The sequence below is a fragment of the Silurus meridionalis genome, chromosome 28, assembly GCF_014805685.1.
Source record: "Silurus meridionalis isolate SWU-2019-XX chromosome 28, ASM1480568v1, whole genome shotgun sequence".
NCBI classification, from domain to species: Eukaryota; Metazoa; Chordata; class Actinopteri; order Siluriformes; family Siluridae; genus Silurus; species Silurus meridionalis.
The window spans coordinates 11,638,945-11,644,633 of NC_060911.1; the positions used below are offsets into that span (position 1 = coordinate 11,638,945).

The 5,689-nt window shown below is 44.3% G+C and overlaps 1 long non-coding RNA gene across 1 annotated transcript; it reads right to left on the bottom strand.

The window, feature by feature from the left end:
• Positions 1–428: 428 nt before the first annotated feature.
• Positions 429–3,288, bottom strand: LOC124381252. The gene is made up of 3 exons (XR_006924816.1): positions 3,228–3,288; positions 2,846–3,093; positions 429–667 (listed from the first exon to the last, which is right to left on the bottom strand). It is a non-coding gene; the product is annotated as an uncharacterized LOC124381252 (long non-coding RNA).
• Positions 3,289–5,689: the final 2,401 nt, after the last annotated feature.

Here is a 5,689-nt window from a genome sequence, read left to right on the forward strand (position 1 = left end):
CATTATTGGGAATCCTCTGAGCAAAGAATCCACCCTCGATGTGTCACCTTAGAGACAGGCTCTGAGTTCTGACACCCTCTTCCAGGGCCGTATCTAAAAGATCGGGCCTACAAGCGGTCTCTTGTTTAATGTGTTTAAGGCAATCATGTGCGTTGTCAAAACCATCTAAGTCAATATCGTTTAGCAGATCACGCAAAGCTACTACAGCTGAATGCGGCTGAGAAGAAGGCTTAATAGTTAAGTTTTCCCTTGCCAAGAGCGTGGTCTCATAACCAGATCTACGTTGTGCTGTCATATGTTGTGTGTTGAGGTTGTGTAAAATAGCTGTTACCTGATGTGAGGTGTACAGTATCAAAGGATGTGACAGCACCGTTTTCTCAGCATCCCGGACCATCAGAGCTTGCCACTGCACGCAAGCACGAGGGCAACCCTTGTGCTATCTTGTCTAAAGATTTGGAAAGATACGCAACAGGGCGATATCTGTCACCGTGTTCCTGGGCTAGGATCCCCGCAGCCATACCACTACGTTCGTGCACATATAGGTGAAAAGGCTTAGCATAATTCGGCTGACGAGTCAACAAAACCTTGAGGAAGATGTGTCCAGGTGAATTGACGTCCCCTATAGGTAAATGCGAAAAGCGTCTGCGTCTCTGAGGCCAAAGGGACACTGAAAAAAAAAAGAACAAACATCAATCACAGTAAAAAAAAACTGTGAGTCGCTGGTATAGAGTTAACAATAGTAGCTACATCGGGCACCAAAGGAGCTAACGGAATAACTAATTTATTAATCTGACGTAAATCTTGTGTTAGCCTCCAGCATTTTTTATCTGCCTTCAAGACGGGATTAATCGGTGTGTTATACGGTGAATGTGTCTCGATCAAAACACCTTTTTTTGTCTTTTCAAAATGTCCGTTTTTCTTTAGTTCCTTTTCACTTTTCTCTCACTTTTTTTTCTTTTTTTTTCTAAACAATTAATTTTTCATTTATCTATTTTTTTCGGGCATATAAATTATCGTGGATTCTTTTTGATACTTCAGACAATATCACCTATATTAGACAGACCATAAAAAACGTCTTACATCTAAGGTGAGGAAACCAATGTCGCGACGAAATCATCCCACCAAAGGAAATTATCATTAATTAAACAATTAATGCATAACCAAGACACGAAAACATATGCAGCCCTATTGGCTGGCATACAGGACAATCCCCACAAACAAGGAAGTATCTTAAAACTTACCTTGATGCGTGATTTCCCTTTTTGGATATTGCCGAAAGTATCCCACTTCTGACACCAAAACTGTTCGATTTTTATCATGCCCAAACGAAACTTAATTCTTGGAGAGGTTTTCCATACGATCTGCGATGCCCATAGGCCTTTCTGATCAGGGAAGAATCACACCGCACACAGCAAATGCTTCCTCTTCAGTTTATTGCAGGCAGTAGAACGTATATATACTCATACAGAGAAAAAAAACCTGACCTAGTTGTTTCCTGTTTAGACAAGAGGATATACTAGCCGGAGATGTGTGAGTCCAGATAAGGACTCCCTGTTTACCTTACAGACTAACATCGTAAATATTCTATAGACACTGAACAGACAAAGGAATGTATGTGAAACAGTGTGAAAACCATCTTAAAACTAACAGTCTGTTACATATGCCCCCCCTCACAAAATAAACGTCCCTGTTTGTATGCAAAAAAAAAAAAAAAACATCAGGGAGAATACGTAAAAAAACCCAAAAATGACAGATCATAAACAGCAATGTATGATGAACATAAAACAAAGCACAGAACCATTTGACAACATCCCACTTAAACTGAGAAAAACATTCATATCAATACAGAACAAAATCCTGCAAATGGCCAGGAGGTCTACAAACTCTCCCAATCCTACTAAAGCTAGGTTCTAGCCTCCCAACTGAACACTGTGAGTCCGCCAAAGCATCCAGATCTTTTTGGAAAGGAACACAGTCCTCCCTACAGAAGACATCAGATCCCATGGGAAATGGTCCAGGCTGTGACAAGGGGGAAATGGGCAATGTGTCCAGCCGTACCCTGTCATAATGCACTACTTGAGCCCTCTCAGCATTGTCAAAAGGGGTTTACAATCCAGTAAGTCAGTCCAGGTTCACCACATGAATCCAAGATTTGCACAACTTTATACGGTCCCTTCCGAAGGGGGGCCAGCTTTATGTGACTCTCCACCATGTTGTGGAGCCACACCATGGCACCTACATCATAAGGTTGGTGATGCAAGGAAAGTCTTGGTACAGTTTCTGACGGTCATAAGCTGCCTCACTTTGCATCCGCGCACTGCTAAAGGCAGAGTTCAGTTTCATCAGCAGTGAAAGAACAAACTCACCATGTGACTCTGCCATCTGAGAGTCAAGAGCATGGGTGGGTAACAGTACATTGACAACTCGTGCTTCCTGACCGTGGGTCAAAAAGGAAGGAGTGAAATGAGTGCTGGAGTGAGCCGTGGTATTGTAAACAAAAGCCACGTTATCACATAACATCACATAATCATCTCACTTCTCTCCATAAGTCAAAAGTGTCTTAGCCAGTTGATCAATCAGAGTCCGATTAAAGCGCTCAACCATGCCGTCTGATTTTGGGTGGTAAGGTGTGGTGCGAGTCTTTTTAATGTTCAAAAGATGGCAGACTGTCTAAACCACTTCCGCCTCAAACTGACGACCTTGATCTGAGTGCAAAGTCCCTGGTACGCCATGAAGCAGAACATAGTCCTTAAACAGACATTGTGCCACCGTCTGTACAGACTGGTTAGGTAAAGCATACAAATTGACAAATTTGGTTAAATAGTCCTCGATGACCAGCACATACCGGATACCTTTCGAAGTGGTAGGCAGCTCCAAGATGTCCATAGCCACTCTTTCAAATAGTTGCACTGACTGAGAACCACCCATCGGCGCACGTTGGGCTGGAACAGGACTACGCCGCATCTGACACGCCTTGCATTGCTTACACCATGCTTTGATATCCCTGTACATCGAAGGCCAGTAACAAAATTGTCTCGCCCGTTCCCACACTCGCTCAGAAGAGAAATGGGCAGAAGCTGGTGCACCATGCAGCTGTAAAAGAATGTCAGATACCAGAGCAGAGGGAACAATCATTTGAACCACCAGATTCCCGTGAGTGGGCAAAAATTAACGGCATAACAGTCCATCAACAATAGAAAGATGATTAAATTCAGTCCAGAACTTACGTAAGCGCCAAGAAGCTCCCTGTAACCTCCACCTGGTCTTATGGATTGAGCCACCTAGCCTAACACAGTCGAAATACCAGGGTCAGCGTGCTGCATAGCCCTAATGTCTGGTACAGTGTATGAAAAAGTATTAAAATGAGACCCGCTGTCCGAATTGCTTAGTGAGTACACGGCAGCCTCATCACCAGTAGAATCAGAGACATCAGAGGAACACGGAATGTCAGTGTCCGTTCGAGCAGAACTCACCACGTTCACATCCAGTACTCCCTTACCACTTGGCCCTGCCTTACTCAAGCTGGGTGACTCAGGGCAGCGAGAAAGTGCATCCGCATTCCCATCTTTGTGTACAATGACCCAATTCAAAGGGTATAGCTCCAGGATCCATCTACCACTTCTGCCTGTTGGATGGTGGTCTGTGATAATGGTAAATGCAGTAAGTCCAATGTAATGCTTAAACTCCCGTACTGCCCACACAACAGCCCACAACTCCTGATCAAAGGTGGCCCAACACCTCTGCGTGGAAGTCAGTGTCCGGCTGGCATATGCGACCAATTGATCCAGTCCATCTCTGTCCTGGGCAAGAACTGCTCCAACTGCATTGTTGGACGCATCAGTGTAAATTTTAAACTGAATTTTAACTGAAGTCAGGCAATATCACTACAGGGTCAGATGACAACACACTTTTCAAAAGGTTAAATGATATGTCACATTCAGGAGTCCACATAAAGGAGACATTCTTCCCAACAAGTTGGTTCAGCGGGCCACAAGTTTAGAAAAGCCCTTAACAAAGCGTCTGTAATAGGAACAAAGTCCCACAAAGGCTCTCACCTCAGAAGGAGAATGGGGAACTAGCCAGTTCAAGACTTTCTCAGTGTTCTTAGGATCAGGCTGGAGACTACATGGACCAGAAAAACCACATGATCTCTGACAAGGTGGCATTCTCAAAAATATCCAGACTTGGAGAAGCAACAAACAGCAACAAGCAGACTGGATTCTTGAAAACATGTCCTTGAGGCTCAACAGTTCTGTAAATGTTTTGTTATAAATCAAAATGTCATCGAGATATACCATGCAGATGTGCCACGGGAGCTCTCTGAGAACTAGCTCTATCAAACGTTTAAATGTGGCAGGAGCGTTGCAAAGACCTATTAGCTGGACCGCCCTTGTCCTTTAGTAAAGGCCGTCTTCTCTTGATCCTCCTCTTCGACTTCCACCTGCCAGTAACCGTAAGAGAAATCCAAGCGTGCTAAACCACATCGCGCCTGCTAATGCGTCCAAGATGTCAGTCACAAAATGCAAGGGATGCGAGTCTTTAATAGTCACACTGTTTAAGCATCTATAGTCCACACAAAAACAGCAGGCGCCACACTTCTTCTTCACTAAAACAACTAGTGTTGCCCATGGGCTACAGCTTTCCTCAATAACGCCATCTGCTAGCAGGCCAGTCACTTGTTTCTCCATCTCAACTTGTTTTCCTGGAGCTGCCACCCTGCTTAATAGGTGCTTGCTCACCCGTTCTGATGTGATGTTTTACAAGTTTACATTTACTGCCATACTGTCTGGACAAGCTAATGATATCTTTGTACTCCAAAAGTAATGACGAAAGTGAAGCTTTCTCAGACACAGAAATAGTTGACTCAACCAGCGACACAGGAGGGATATCACTGGGAAAGGACACGGTTGCTATATCCACTGAAACATGGAATGGCTGAACATCGGAGTCATCATAAAATTCACCCAGGTGCATGTTCTCCTTCAAGAAAATGTCCTGGGTTTAAGATCCGAGTTTTAGTAAGTCCGTTGTGAACTGTGCCTACCGTGTGAGCAACAACTAGGCTGGAAGAATCCGCCACATTGGGATCCAGATATCCAACAAAGTCACTTGTTAAGCGAGCTGTATTCGGCAAGCATACTTTAACAGGCACCACAGACTGAGTAGAGGTAAGGTCATAGCAGTGGCCAGCGAAACATTGCAGCACCTGGGAACAAAGTCTTTGCTGGTAAGGAGAGGAACTGAGATGTGCCACAGTTGTAGCTTAGCACAGCTGAGGTCCAACAAAGCATGATTCCTCAATAGAAAGTCCCAGCCTAGCAATACAGTTTGTGTGGTCTCTCTCAGCACATGAAACACATGCTGCCATAACTCAGTGCCCAGCTGAAACATTATTGTGAGAGTATCTATTTTTTTTTTCTACTGCGCTCCCCGTTTTTCTTCTGCACTTTATTGGCTATAGGTGAAGCTACCGGGTAGCTGGAATGGAGGCCTGGGGAAAAAAAGGACCAATGATGAGCAAGAGCCGACCAGAGGAGGCGGTGTAGCTAACCCCTAGCCAGACAATGGTGAAGCGTACTGATGTTTCAAAAAGCCTTTATTTTGTGTTCAGCCGTCAGCCTTTCCTTTGCGAAACACAAAATCTACCTTTCCTTGATGAGAAACCTTTTCTTAGTGAAACACCGTAAGA